Below are 16199 nucleotides of genomic sequence, written 5' to 3'. Positions count from 1 at the left end.
AGGCTACCTGCCGCCCCTCCACTCTAACCACTAGGCTACCTGCCGCCCCTCCACTCTAACCACTAGGCTACCTGCCGCCCCTCCACTCTAACCACTAGGCTACCTGCCGCCCCTCCACTCTAACCACTTGGCTACCTGCCGCCCCTCCACTCTAACCACTAGGCTACCTGCCTCCCCTACACTCTAACCACTAGGCTACCTGCCGCCCCTCCACTCTAACCACTAGGCTACCTGCCGCCCCTCCACTCTAACCACTAGGCTACCTGCCGCCCCTCCACTCTAACCACTAGACTACCTGCCGCCCCTCCACTCTAACCACTAGGCTACCTGCCACCCCTCCACTCTAACCACAAGGCTACCTGCCGCCCCTCCACTCTAACCACTAGGCTACCTGCCTCCTCTACACTCTAACCACTAGGCTACCTGCCGCCTCTACACTCTAACCACTAGGCTACCTGCCGCCTCTACACTCTAACCACTAGGCTACCTGCCTCCTCTACACTCTAACCACTAGGCTACCTGCCGCCTCTACACTCTAACCACTAGGCTACCTGCCTCCTCTACACTCTAACCACTAGGCTACCTGCCGCCCCTCCACTCTAACCACTAGGCTACCTGCCACCCCTACACTCTAACCACTAGGCTACCTGCCTCCTCTACACTCTAACCACTAGGCTACCTGCCGCCCCTACACTCTAACCACTAGACTACCTGCCTCCTCTACACTCTAACCACTAGGCTACCTGCCACCCCTACACTCTAACCACTAGACTACATGCCTCCTCTACACTCTAACCACTAGGCTACCTGCCGCCCCTACACTCTAACCACTAGACTACCTGCCTCCTCTACACTCTAACCACTAGGCTACCTGCCACCCCTCCACTCTAACCACTAGACTACCTGCCTCCTCTACACTCTAACCACTAGGCTACCTGCCGCCCCTCCACTCTAACCACTAGGCTACCTGCCGCCCCTCCACTCTAACCACTAGGCTACCTGCCGCCCCTCCACTCTAACCACTAGGCTACCTGCCTCCTCTACACTCTAACCACTAGACTACCTGCCGCCCCTCCACTCTAACCACTAGGCTACCTGCCGCCCCTCCACTCTAACCACTAGGCTACCTGCCTCCTCTACACTCTAACCACTAGGCTACCTGCCGCTTCTACACTCTAACCACTAGGCTACCTGCCTCCTCTACAGTCTAACCACTAGGCTACCTGCCTCCTCTACACTCTAACCACTAGGCTACCTGCCGCCCCTCCACTCTAACCACTAGACTACCTGCCACCCCTACACTCTAACCACTAGGCTACCTGCCGCCCCTACACTCTAACCACTAGACTACCTGCCTCCTCTACACTCTAACCACTAGGCTACCTGCCGTCCCTACACTCTAACCACTAGGCTACCTGCCGCCCCTACACTCTAACCACTAGGCTACCTGCCGCCCCTATACTCTAACCACTAGCCTACCTGCCGCCCCTACACTCTAACCACTAGACTACCTGCCTCCTCTACACTCTAACCACTAGGCTACCTGCCGCCCCAACACTCTAACCACTAGACTACCTGCCTCCTCTACACTCTAACCACTAGGCTACCTGCCGCCCCTCCACTCTAACCACTAGGCTACCTGCCGCCCCTCCACTCTAACCACTAGACGACCTGCCGCCTCTACACTCTAACGACTAGGCTACCTGCCTCCTCTACACTCTAACCACTAGACTACCTGCCGTCCCTACACTCTAACCACTAGGCTACCTGCCGCCCCTCCACTCTAACCACTAGGCTCCCTGCCTCCTCTACACTCTAACCACTAGGCTACCTGCCTCCCCTCCACTCTAACCACTAGGCTACCTGCCGCCCCTCCACTCTAACCACTAGACTACCTGCCTCCTCTACACTCTAACCACTCGGCTACCTGCCACCCCTACACTCTAACCACTAGGCTACCTGCCTCCTCTACACTCTAACCACTAGGCTACCTGCCACCCCTCCACTCTAACCACTAGTCTACCTGCCACCTCTACACTCTATCCACTAGGCTACCTGCCGCCCCTACACTCTAACCACTAGGCTACCTGCCGCCCCTACACTCTAACCACTAGCCTACATGGCCCCCTACACTCTAACCACTAGGCTACCTGCCACCTCTACACTCTAACCACTAGACTACCTGCCTCCTCTACACTCTAACCACTAGGCTACCTGCCACCCCTCCACTCTAACCACTAGGCTACCTGCCGCCCCTCCACTCTAACCACTAGGCTACCTGCCGCCTCTACACTCTAACCACTAGGCTACCTGCCCCTCCACTCTAACCACTAGGCTACATGCCGCCCCTACACTCTAACCACTAGGCTACCTTCCGCCCCTCCACTCTAACCACTAGGCTACCTGCCGCCGCTCCACTCTAACCACTAGGCTACCTGCCTCCTCTACACTCTAACCACTAGACTACCTGCCGCCCCTCCACTCTAACCACTAGGCTACCTGCCGCCCCTCCACTCTAACCACTAGGCTACCTGCCTCCTCTACACTCTAACCACTAGGCTACCTGCCGCCTCTACACTCTAACCACTAGGCTACCTGCCTCCTCTACAGTCTAACCACTAGGCTACCTGCCTCCTCTACACTCTAACCACTAGGCTACCTGCCGCCCCTCCACTCTAACCACTAGACTACCTGCCACCCACCCCTCCACTCTAAACACTAGGCTACCTGCCACCTCTACACTCTAACCACTAGACTACCTGCCTCCTCTACACTCTAACCACTAGGCTACCTGCCTCCTCTACACTCTAACCACTAGACTACCTGCCTCCTCTACACTCTAACCACTAGGCTACCTGCCACCCCTCCAGTCTAACCACTAGACTACCTGCCTCCTCTACACTCTAACCACTCGGCTACCTGCCACCCCTACACTCTAACCACTAGGCTACCTGCTGCCCCTCCACTCTAACCACTAGGCTACCTGCCGCCTCTACACTCTAACCACTAGGCTACCTGCCCCTCCACTCTAACCACTAGGCTACCTGCCGCCCCTCCACTCTAACCACTAGGCTACCTGCCGCCCCTCCACTCTAACCACTAGGCTACCTGCCTCCTCTACACTCTAACCACTAGGCTACCTGCTGCCTCTACACTCTAACCACTAGGCTACCTGCCTCCTCTACAGTCTAACCACTAGGCTACCTGCCTCCTCTACACTCTAACCACTAGGCTACCTGCCGCCTCTACACTCTAACCACTAGGCTACCTGCCTCCTCTACAGTCTAACCACTAGGCTACCTGCCTCCTCTACACTCTAACCACTAGGCTACCTGCCGCCCCTCCACTCTAACCACTAGACTACCTGCCACCCACCCCTCCACTCTAACCACTAGGCTACCTGCCACCTCTACACTCTAACCACTAGACTACCTGCCTCCTCTACACTCTAACCACTAGGCTACCTGCCTCCTCTACACTCTAACCACTAGACTACCTGCCTCCTCTACACTCTAACCACTAGGCTACCTGCCTCCTCTACACTCTAACCACTAGACTACCTGCCTCCTCTACACTCTAACCACTAGGCTACCTGCCACCCCTCCAGTCTAACCACTAGACTACCTGCCTCCTCTACACTCTAACCACTCGGCTACCTGCCACCCCTACACTCTAACCACTAGGCTACCTGCCCCTCCACTCTAACCACTAGGCTACCTGCCGCCCCACCACTCTAACCACTAGGCTACCTGCCGCCCCTCCACTCTAACCACTAGGCTACCTGCCACCCCTACACTCTAACCACTAGACTACCTGCCTCCTCTACACTCTAACCACTAGGCTACCTGCCACCCCTACACTCTAACCACTAGACTACCTGCCTCCTCTACACTCTAACCACTAGGCTACCTGCCGCCCCTACACTCTAACCACTAGACTACCTGCCTCCTCTACACTCTAACCACTAGGCTACTTGCCACCCCTACACTCTAACCACTAGACTACCTGCCTCCTCTACACTCTAACCACTAGGCTACCTGCCGCCCCTCCACTCTAACCACTAGGCTACCTGCCGCCCCTCCACTCTAACCACTAGGCTACCTGCCGCCCCTCCACTCTAACCACTAGGCTACCTGCCTCCTCTACACTCTAACCACTAGACTACCTGCCGCCCCTCCACTCTAACCACTAGGCTACCTGTCGCCCCTCCACTCTAACCACTAGGCTACCTGCCTCCTCTACACTCTAACCACTAGGCTACCTGCCTCCACTACACTCTAACCACTAGGCTACCTGCCTCCTCTACACTCTAACCACTAGACTACCTGCCTCCTCTACACTCTAACCACTAGGCTACCTGCCTCCTCTACACTCTAACCACTAGACTACCTGCCTCCTCTACACTCTAACCACTAGGCTACCTGCCACCCCTCCAGTCTAACCACTAGACTACCTGCGTCCTCTACACTCTAACCACTAGGCTAACTGCCACCCCTACACTCTAACCACTAGGCTACCTGCCGCCCCTCCACTCTAACCACTAGGCTACCTGCCGCCCCTCCACTCTAACCACTAGGCTACCTGCCGCCCATACACTCTAACCACTAGGCTACCTGCCGCCCCTACACTCTAACCACTAGGCTACCTGCCGCCCCTCCACTCTAACCACTAGGCTACCTGCCGCCCCTCCACTCTAACCACTAGTCTACCTGCCGCCTCTACATTCTAACCACTAGGCTACCTGCCGCCCCTCCACTCTAACCACTAGACTACCTGCCTCCTCTACACTCTAACCACTCGGCTACCTGCCACCCCTACACTCTAACCACTAGGCTACCTGCCGCCCCTCCACTCTAACCACTAGGCTACCTGCCGCCTCTACACTCTAACCACTAGGCTACCTGCCCCTCCACTCTAACCACTAGGCTACCTGCCGCCCCACCACTCTAACCACTAGGCTACCTGCCGCCCCTCCACTCTAACCACTAGGCTACCTGCCACCCCTACACTCTAACCACTAGACTACCTGCCTCCTCTACACTCTAACCACTAGGCTACCTGCCACCCCTACACTCTAACCACTAGACTACCTGCCTCCTCTACACTCTAACCACTAGGCTACCTGCCGCCCCTACACTCTAACCACTAGACTACCTGCCTCCTCTACACTCTAACCACTAGGCTACTTGCCACCCCTACACTCTAACCACTAGACTACCTGCCTCCTCTACACTCTAACCACTAGGCTACCTGCCGCCCCTCCACTCTAACCACTAGGCTACCTGCCGCCCCTCCACTCTAACCACTAGGCTACCTGCCGCCCCTCCACTCTAACCACTAGGCTACCTGCCTCCTCTACACTCTAACCACTAGACTACCTGCCGCCCCTCCACTCTAACCACTAGGCTACCTGTCGCCCCTCCACTCTAACCACTAGGCTACCTGCCTCCTCTACACTCTAACCACTAGGCTACCTGCCTCCACTACACTCTAACCACTAGGCTACCTGCCTCCTCTACACTCTAACCACTAGACTACCTGCCTCCTCTACACTCTAACCACTAGGCTACCTGCCTCCTCTACACTCTAACCACTAGACTACCTGCCTCCTCTACACTCTAACCACTAGGCTACCTGCCACCCCTCCAGTCTAACCACTAGACTACCTGCCTCCTCTACACTCTAACCACTAGGCTAACTGCCACCCCTACACTCTAACCACTAGGCTACCTGCCGCCCCTCCACTCTAACCACTAGGCTACCTGCCGCCCCTCCACTCTAACCACTAGGCTACCTGCCGCCCATACACTCTAACCACTAGGCTACCTGCCGCCCCTACACTCTAACCACTAGGCTACCTGCCGCCCCTACACTCTAACCACTAGGCTACCTGCCGCCCCTACACTCTAACCACTAGGCTACCTGCCACCCCTCCACTCTAACCACTAGTCTACCTGCCACCTCTACACTCTATCCACTAGGCTACCTGCCGCCCCTACACTCTAACCACTAGACTACCTGCCTCCTCTACACTCTAACCACTAGGCTACCTGCCTCCTCTACACTCTAACCACTAGGCTACCTGCCGCCCCTCCACTCTAACCACTAGTCTACCTGCCGCCTCTACATTCTAACCACTAGGCTACCTGCCGCCTCTACACTCTAACCACTAGACTACCTGCCTCCTCTACACTCTAACCACTAGGCTACCTGCCGCCCCTCCACTCTAACCACTAGACTACCTGCCTCCTCTACACTCTAACCACTCGGCTACCTGCCACCCCTACACTCTAACCACTAGGCTACCTGCCGCCCCTCCACTCTAACCACTAGGCTACCTGCCTCCTCTACACTCTAACCACTAGGCTACCTGCCGCCCCTCCACTCTAACCACTAGGCTACCTGCCGCCCCTCCACTCTAACCACTAGGCTACCTGCCGCCCCTCCACTCTAACCACTAGTCTACCTGCCGCCCCTCCTCTTTAACCACTAGGCTACCTGCCGCCCTTCCACTCTAACCACTAGACTACCTGCCTCCTCTACACTCTAACCACTCGGCTACCTGCCACCCCTACACTCTAACCACTAGGCTACCTGCCACCCCTACACTCTAACCACTAGGCTACCTGCCCCTCCACTCTAACCACTAGACTACCTGCCGCCCCTCCACTCTAACCACTAGGCTACCTGCCGCCCCTCCACTCTAACCACTAGGCTACCTGCCTCCTCTACACTCTAACCACTAGGCTACCTGCCGCCTCTACACTCTAACCACTAGGCTACCTGCCTCCTCTACAGTCTAACCACTAGGCTACCTGCCTCTCTACACTCTAACCACTAGGCTACCTGCCGCCCCTCCACTCTAACCACTAGACTACCTGCCACCCACCCCTCCACTCTAACCACTAGGCTACCTGCCGCCCCTCCACTCTAACCACTAGACTACCTGCCATCCACCCCTCCACTCTAACCACTAGGCTACCTGCCTCCTCTACACTCTAACCACTAGGCTACCTGCCACCTCTACACTCTAACCACTAGACTACCTGCCTCCTCTACACTCTAACCACTAGGCTACCTGCCTCCTCTACACTCTAACCACTAGACTACCTGCCTCCTCTACACTCTAACCACTAGACTACCTGCCTCCTCTACACTCTAACCACTAGACTACCTGCCTCCTCTACACTCTAACCACTAGGCTACCTGCCACCCCTCCACTCTAACCACTAGGCTACCTGCCGCCTCTACACTCTAACCACTAGGCTACCTGCCCCTCCACTCTAACCACTAGGCTACCTGCCGCCCCTCCACTCTAACCACTAGGCTACCTGCCGCCCCTCCACTCTAACCACTAGGCTACCTGCCGCCCCTCCACTCTAACCACTAGGCTACCTGCCTCCTCTACACTCTAACCACTAGGCTACCTGCCGCCTCTACACTCTAACCACTAGGCTACCTGCCTCCTCTACAGTCTAACCACTAGGCTACCTGCCTCCTCTACACTCTAACCACTAGGCTACCTGCCGCCTCTACACTCTAACCACTAGGCTACCTGCCTCCTCTACAGTCTAACCACTAGGCTACCTGCCTCCTCTACACTCTAACCACTAGGCTACCTGCCGCCCCTCCACTCTAACCACTAGACTACCTGCCACCCACCCCTCCACTCTAACCACTAGGCTACCTGCCACCTCTACACTCTAACCACTAGACTACCTGCCTCCTCTACACTCTAACCACTAGGCTACCTGCCTCCTCTACACTCTAACCACTAGACTACCTGCCTCCTCTACACTCTAACCACTAGGCTACCTGCCTCCTCTACACTCTAACCACTAGACTACCTGCCTCCTCTACACTCTAACCACTAGGCTACCTGCCACCCCTCCAGTCTAACCACTAGACTACCTGCCTCCTCTACACTCTAACCACTCGGCTACCTGCCACCCCTACACTCTAACCACTAGGCTACCTGCCGCCCCTCCACTCTAACCACTAGGCTACCTGCCGCCTCTACACTCTAACCACTAGGCTACCTGCCCCTCCACTCTAACCACTAGGCTACCTGCCGCCCCTCCACTCTAACCACTAGGCTACCTGCCGCCCCTCCACTCTAACCACTAGGCTACCTGCCGCCCCTCCACTCTAACCACTAGTCTACCTGCCGCCTCTACATTCTAACCACTAGGCTACCTGCCGCCTCTACACTCTAACCACTAGACTACCTGCCTCCTCTACACTCTAACCACTAGGCTACCTGCCGCCCCTCCACTCTAACCACTAGACTACCTGCCTCCTCTACACTCTAACCACTCGGCTACCTGCCACCCCTACACTCTAACCACTAGGCTACCTGCCGCCCCTCCACTCTAACCACTAGGCTACCTGCCGCCTCTACACTCTAACCACTAGGCTACCTGCCCCTCCACTCTAACCACTAGGCTACCTGCCGCCCCACCACTCTAACCACTAGGCTACCTGCCGCCCCTCCACTCTAACCACTAGGCTACCTGCCACCCCTACACTCTAACCACTAGACTACCTGCCGCCCCTCCACTCTAACCACTAGACTACCTGCCTCCTCTACACTCTAACCACTAGGCTACCTGCCACCCCTCCACTCTAACCACTAGACTACCTGCCGCCCCTCCACTCTAACCACTAGGCTACCTGCCTCCTCTACACTCTAACCACTAGGCTACCTGCCTCCTCTACACTCTAACCACTAGACTACCTGCCTCCTCTACACTCTAACCACTAGGCTACCTGCCTCCTCTACACTCTAACCACTAGACTACCTGCCTCCTCTACACTCTAACCACTAGGCTACCTGCCGCCCCTCCACTCTAACCACTAGGCTACCTGCCGCCCCTCCACTCTAACCACTAGGCTACCTGCCGCCCCTCCACTCTAACCACTAGTCTACCTGCCGCCTCTACATTCTAACCACTAGGCTACCTGCCGCCTCTACACTCTAACCACTAGACTACCTGCCTCCTCTACACTCTAACCACTAGGCTACCTGCCGCCCCTCCACTCTAACCACTAGACTACCTGCCTCCTCTACACTCTAACCACTCGGCTACCTGCCACCCCTACACTCTAACCACTAGGCTACCTGCCGCCCCTCCACTCTAACCACTAGGCTACCTGCCGCCTCTACACTCTAACCACTAGGCTACCTGCCCCTCCACTCTAACCACTAGGCTACCTGCCGCCCCACCACTCTAACCACTAGGCTACCTGCCGCCCCTCCACTCTAACCACTAGGCTACCTGCCACCCCTACACTCTAACCACTAGACTACCTGCCTCCTCTACACTCTAACCACTAGGCTACCTGCCACCCCTACACTCTAACCACTAGACTACCTGCCTCCTCTACACTCTAACCACTAGGCTACCTGCCGCCCCTACACTCTAACCACTAGACTACCTGCCTCCTCTACACTCTAACCACTAGGCTACCTGCCACCCCTCCACTCTAACCACTAGACTACCTGCCGCCCCTCCACTCTAACCACTAGGCTACCTGCCTCCTCTACACTCTAACCACTAGGCTACCTGCCGCCCCTCCACTCTAACCACTAGACTACCTGCCTCCACTACACTCTAACCACTAGGCTACCTGCCTCCTCTACACTCTAACCACTAGACTACCTGCCTCCTCTACACTCTAACCACTAGGCTACCTGCCTCCTCTACACTCTAACCACTAGACTACCTGCCTCCTCTACACTCTAACCACTAGGCTACCTGCCACCCCTCCAGTCTAACCACTAGACTACCTGCCTCCTCTACACTCTAACCACTAGGCTAACTGCCACCCCTACACTCTAACCACTAGGCTACCTGCCGCCCCTCCACTCTAACCACTAGGCTACCTGCCGCCCCTCCACTCTAACCACTAGGCTACATGCCGCCCATACACTCTAACCACTAGGCTACCTGCCGCCCCTACACTCTAACCACTAGGCTACCTGCCGCCCCTACACTCTAACCACTAGGCTACCTGCCGCCCCTACACTCTAACCACTAGGCTACCTGCCACCCCTCCACTCTAACCACTAGTCTACCTGCCACCTCTACACTCTATCCACTAGGCTACCTGCCGCCCCTACACTCTAACCACTAGACTACCTGCCTCCTCTACACTCTAACCACTAGGCTACCTGCCTCCTCTACACTCTAACCACTAGGCTACCTGCCGCCCCTCCACTCTAACCACTAGTCTACCTGCCGCCTCTACATTCTAACCACTAGGCTACCTGCCGCCTCTACACTCTAACCACTAGACTACCTGCCTCCTCTACACTCTAACCACTAGGCTACCTGCCGCCCCTCCACTCTAACCACTAGACTACCTGCCTCCTCTACACTCTAACCACTAGGCTACCTGCCGCACCTATACTCTAACCACTAGGCTGCCTGCCGCCCCTACACTCTAACCACTAGGCTACCTGCCTCCACTACACTCTAACCACTCGGCTACCTGCCACCCCTACACTCTAACCACTAGGCTACCTGCCGCCCCTCCACTCTAACCACTAGGCTACCTGCCGCCTCTACACTCTAACCACTAGGCTACCTGCCGCCCCTCCACTCTAACCACTAGGCTACCTGCCGCCCCTCCACTCTAACCACTAGGCTACCTGCCGCCCCTCCACTCTAACCACTAGTCTACCTGCCGCCTCAACATTCTAACCACTAGGCTACCTGCCGCCTCTACACTCTAACCACTAGACTACCTGCCTCCTCTACACTCTAACCACTAGGCTACCTGCCGCCCCTCCACTCTAACCACTAGACTACCTGCCTCCTCTACACTCTAACCACTAGGCTACCTGCCGCCTCTACACTCTAACCACTAGGCTACCTGCCGCCCCTACACTCTAACCACTAGGCTACCTGCCTCCTCTACACTCTAACCACTCGGCTACCTGCCACCCCTACACTCTAACCACTAGGCTACCTGCCCCTCCACTCTAACCACTAGGCTACCTGCCGCCCCACCACTCTAACCACTAGGCTACCTGCCGCCCCTCCACTCTAACCACTAGGCTACCTGCCACCCCTACACTCTAACCACTAGACTACCTGCCTCCTCTACACTCTAACCACTAGGCTACCTGCCACCCCTACACTCTAACCACTAGACTACCTGCCTCCTCTACACTCTAACCACTAGGCTACCTGCCGCCCCTACACTCTAACCACTAGGCTACCTGCCACCCCTCCACTCTAACCACTAGTCTACCTGCCACCTCTACACTCTATCCACTAGGCTACCTGCCGCCCCTACACTCTAACCACTAGACTACCTGCCTCCTCTACACTCTAATCACTAGGCTACCTGCCTCCTCTACACTCTAACCACTAGGCTACCTGCCGCCCCTCCACTCTAACCACTAGTCTACCTGCCGCCTCTACATTCTAACCACTAGGCTACCTGCCGCCTCTACACTCTAACCACTAGACTACCTGCCTCCTCTACACTCTAACCACTAGGCTACCTGCCGCCCCTCCACTCTAACCACTAGACTACCTGCCTCCTCTACACTCTAACCACTCGGCTACCTGCCACCCCTACACTCTAACCACTAGGCTACCTGCCGCCCCTCCACTCTAACCACTAGGCTACCTGCCGCCTCTACACTCTAACCACTAGGCTACCTGCCCCTCCACTCTAACCACTAGGCTACCTGCCGCCCCACCACTCTAACCACTAGACTACCTGCCGCCCCTCCACTCTAACCACTAGGCTACCTGCCGCCCCTCCACTCTAACCACTAGGCTACCTGCCACCCCTACACTCTAACCACTAGACTACCTGCCTCCTCTACACTCTAACCACTAGGCTACCTGCCACCCCTACACTCTAACCACTAGACTACCTGCCTCCTCTACACTCTAACCACTAGGCTACCTGCCACCCCTACACTCTAACCACTAGGCTACCTGCCTCCTCTACACTCTAACCACTAGGCTACCTGCCTCCTCTACACTCTAACCACTAGGCTACCTGCCACCCCTCCACTCTAACCACTAGGCTACCTGCCGCCCCTCCACTCTAACCACTAGGCTACCTGCCGCCCCTACACTCTAACCACTAGACTACCTGCCTGCTCTACACTCTAACCACTAGGCTACCTGCCGCCCCTCCACTCTAACCACTAGGCTACCTGCCGCCCCTCCACTCTAACCACTCGGCTACCTGCCGCCCCTCCACTCTAACCACTAGGCTACCTGCCGCCCCTCCACTCTAACCACTAGGCTACCTGCCGCCCCTCCACTCTAACCACTAGGCTACCTGCCGCCCCTCCAGTCTAACCACTAGGCTACCTGCCGCCCCTACACTCTAACCACTAGGCTACCTGCCTCCTCTACACTCTAACCACTAGACTACCTGCCGCCCCTCCACTCTAACCACTAGGCTACCTGTCGCCCCTCCACTCTAACCACTAGACTACCTGCCACCCCTACACTCTAACCACTAGGCTACCTGCCTCCTCTACACTCTAACCACTAGACTACCTGCCTCCTCTACACTCTAACCACTAGGCTACCTGCCTCCTCTACACTCTAACCACTAGACTACCTGCTTACTCTACACTCTAACCACTAGGCTACCTGCCACCCCTCCAGTCTAACCACTAGACTACCTGCCTCCTCTACACTCTAACCACTAGGCTAACTGCCACCCCTACACTCTAACCACTAGGCTACCTGCCGCCCCTACACTCTAACCACTAGACTACCTGCCTCCTCTACACTCTAACCACTAGGCTACCTGCCTCCTCTACACTCTAACCACTAGGCTACCTGCCGCCCCTACACTCTAACCACTAGGCTACCTGCCTCCTCTACACTCTAACCACTAGGCTACCTGCCGCCCCTACACTCTAACCACTAGGCTACCTGCCGCCCCTACACTCTAACCACTAGGCTACCTGCCTCCTCTACACTCTAACCACTAGGCTACCTGCCGCCCCTACACTCTAACCACTAGGCTACCTGCCGCCCCTACACTCTAACCACTAGACTACCTGCCTCCTCTACACTCTAACCACTAGGCTACCTGCCGTCCCTACACTCTAACCACTAGGCTACCTGCCGCCCCTACACTCTAACCACTAGGCTACCTGCCGCCCCTACACTCTAACCACTAGGCTACCTGCCGCCCCTACACTCTAACCACTAGCCTACCTGCCGCCCCTATACTCTAACCACTAGACTACCTGCCACCCACCCCTCCACTCTAACCACTAGACTACCTGCCTCCACTACACTCTAACCACTAGACTACCTGCCTCCTCTACACTCTAACCACTAGGCTACCTGCCACCCCTCCACTCTAACCACTAGTCTACCTGCCACCTCTACACTCTATCCACTAGGCTACCTGCCGCCCCTACACTCTAACCACTAGGCTACCTGCTGCCCCTACACTCTAACCACTAGCCTACCTGGCCCCCTACACTCTAACCACTAGGCTACCTGCCGCCCAAACACTCTAACCACTAGACTACCTGCCACCCACCCCTCCACTCTAACCACTAGGCTACCTGCCACCTCTACACTCTAACCACTAGACTACCTGCCTCCTCTACACTCTAACCACTCGGCTACCTGCCACCCCTACACTCTAACCACTAGGCTACCTGCCGCCCCTCCGCTCTAACCACTAGGCTACCTGCCGCCTCTACACTCTAACCACTAGGCTACCTGCCCCTCCACTCTAACCACTAGGCTACCTGCCGCCCCTACACTCTAACCAATAGGCTACCTGCCGCCTCTACACTCTAACCACTAGGCTACCTGCCGCCCCTCCAGTCTAACCACTAGGCTACCTGCCGCCTCTACACTCTAACCACTAGGCTACCTGCCGCCCCTCCACTCTAACCACTAGGCTACCTGCCGCCCCTCCAGACTAACCACTAGGCTACCTGCCGCCCCTCCACTCTAACCACTAGACTACCTGCCGCCTCTACACTCTAACCACTAGGCTACCTGCCGCCCCTCCACTCTAACCACTAGACTACCTGCCGCCTCTACACTCTAACCACTAGGCTACCTGCCACCCCTCCACTCTAACCACTAGGCTACCTGCCTCCTCTACACTCTAACCACTAGGCTACCTGCCACCCGTACACTCTAAACACTAGGCTACCTGCCTCCTCTACACTCTAACCACTAGGCTACCTGCCGCCCCTACACTCTAACCACTAGGCTACCTGCCGCCTCTCCACTCTAACCACTAGGCTACCTGCCGCCCCTCCACTCTAACCACTAGGCTACCTGCCGCCCCTCCACTCTAACCACTAGGCTACCTGCCGCCTCTACACTCTAACCACTAGGCTACCTGCCGCCCCTCCACTTTAACCACTAGGCTACCTGCCGCCTCTACACTCTAACCACTAGGCTACCTGCCGCCCCTCCACTTTAACCACTAGGCTACCTGCCGCCTCTACACTCTAACCACTAGGCTACCTGCCGCCCCTCCAGTCTAACCACTAGGCTACCTGCCGCCTCTACACTCTAACCACTAGGCTACCTGCCGCCCCTCCACTCTAACCACTAGGCTACCTGCCGTCCCTCCACTCTAACCACTAGGCTACCTGCCGCCCCTCCAGTCTAACCACTAGGCTACCTGCCGCCTCTACACTCTAAACACTAGGCTACCTGCCGCCCCTCCACTCTAACCACTAGGCTACCTGCCGCCCCTCCACTCTAACCACTAGGCTACCTGCCGCCCCTCCACTCTAACCACTAGGCTACCTGCCGCCCCGTCCACTCTAACCACTAGACTACCTGCCGCCCCTACACTCTAACCACTAGGCTACCTGCCGCCTCTACATTCTAACCACTAGGCTACCTGCCGCCCCTCCACTCTAACCACTAGGCTACCTGCCGCCCCTCCACTCTAACCACTAGACTACCTGCCGCCCCTCCACTCTAACCACTAGACTACCTGCCGCCTCTACACTCTAACCACTAGGCTACCTGCCACCCCTCCACTCTAACCACTAGGCTACCTGCCTCCTCTACACTCTAACCACTAGGCTACCTGCCACCCCTACACTCTAACCACTAGGCTACCTGCCTCCTCTACACTCTAACCACTAGGCTACCTGCCGGCCCTACACTCTAACCACTAGGCTACCTGCCGCCTCTCCAGTCTAACCACTAGGCTACCTGCCGCCCCTCCACTCTAACCACTAGGCTACCTGCCGCCCCTCCACTCTAACCACTAGGCTACCTGCCGCCTCTACACTCTAACCACTAGGCTACCTGCCGCCCCTCCACTTTAACCACTAGGCTACCTGCCGCCTCTACACTCTAACCACTAGGCTACCTGCCGCCCCTCCACTTTAACCACTAGGCTACCTGCCGCCTCTACACTCTAACCACTAGGCTACCTGCCGCCCCTCCAGTCTAACCACTAGGCTACCTGCCGCCTCTACACTCTAACCACTAGGCTACCTGCCGTCCCTCCACTCTAACCACTAGGCTACCTGCCGCCCCTCCACTCTAACCACTAGACTACCTGCCACCCCTACACTCTAACCACTAGGCTACCTGCCGCCTCTACATTCTAACCACTAGGCTACCTGGCGCCCCTCCACTCTAACCACTAGGCTACCTGCCGCCCCTCCACTCTAACCACTAGACTACCTGCCGCCTCTACACTCTAACCACTAGGCTACCTGCCGCCCCTCCACTCTAACCACTAGGCTACCTGCCGCCCCTCCACTCTAACCACTAGACTACCTGCCGCCCCTCCACTCTAACCACTAGACTACCTGCCGCCCCTACACTCTAACCACTAGGCTACCTGCCGCCTCTACATTCTAACCACTAGGCTACCTGGCGCCCCTCCACTCTAACCACTAGACTACCTGCCGCCTCTACACTCTAACCACTAGGCTACCTGCCGCCCCTCCACTCTAACCACTAGGCTACCTGCCGCCCCTCCACTCTAACCACTAGGCTACCTGCCGCCTCTACACTCTAACCACTAGGCTACCTGCCGCCCCTCCACTCTAACCACTAGGCTACCTGCCGCCCCTCCACTCTAACCACTAGACTACCTGCCGCCCCTCCACTCTAACCACTAGGCTACCTGCCGCCCCTCCACTCTAACCACTAGGCTACCTGCCGCCCCTACACTCTAACCACTAGACTACCTGCCTCCTC

General features: G+C 56.8%; 1 protein-coding gene across 1 annotated transcript in view; it reads right to left on the bottom strand.

Moving 5' to 3' along the window:
- The window catches only part of LOC106566192 (ceramide synthase 5), a 73684-nt gene that overhangs the window by 25524 nt on the left and 31961 nt on the right, over nucleotides 1–16199 (bottom strand). The gene's annotated exons all lie outside the window — the stretch shown is intronic.

The sequence above is a fragment of the Salmo salar genome, chromosome 12, assembly GCF_965601325.2.
Source record: "Salmo salar chromosome 12, fSalSal1, whole genome shotgun sequence".
Lineage (NCBI taxonomy): Eukaryota > Metazoa > Chordata > Actinopteri > Salmoniformes > Salmonidae > Salmo > Salmo salar.
This window is presented reverse-complemented; position numbering and strand designations above follow the sequence as displayed.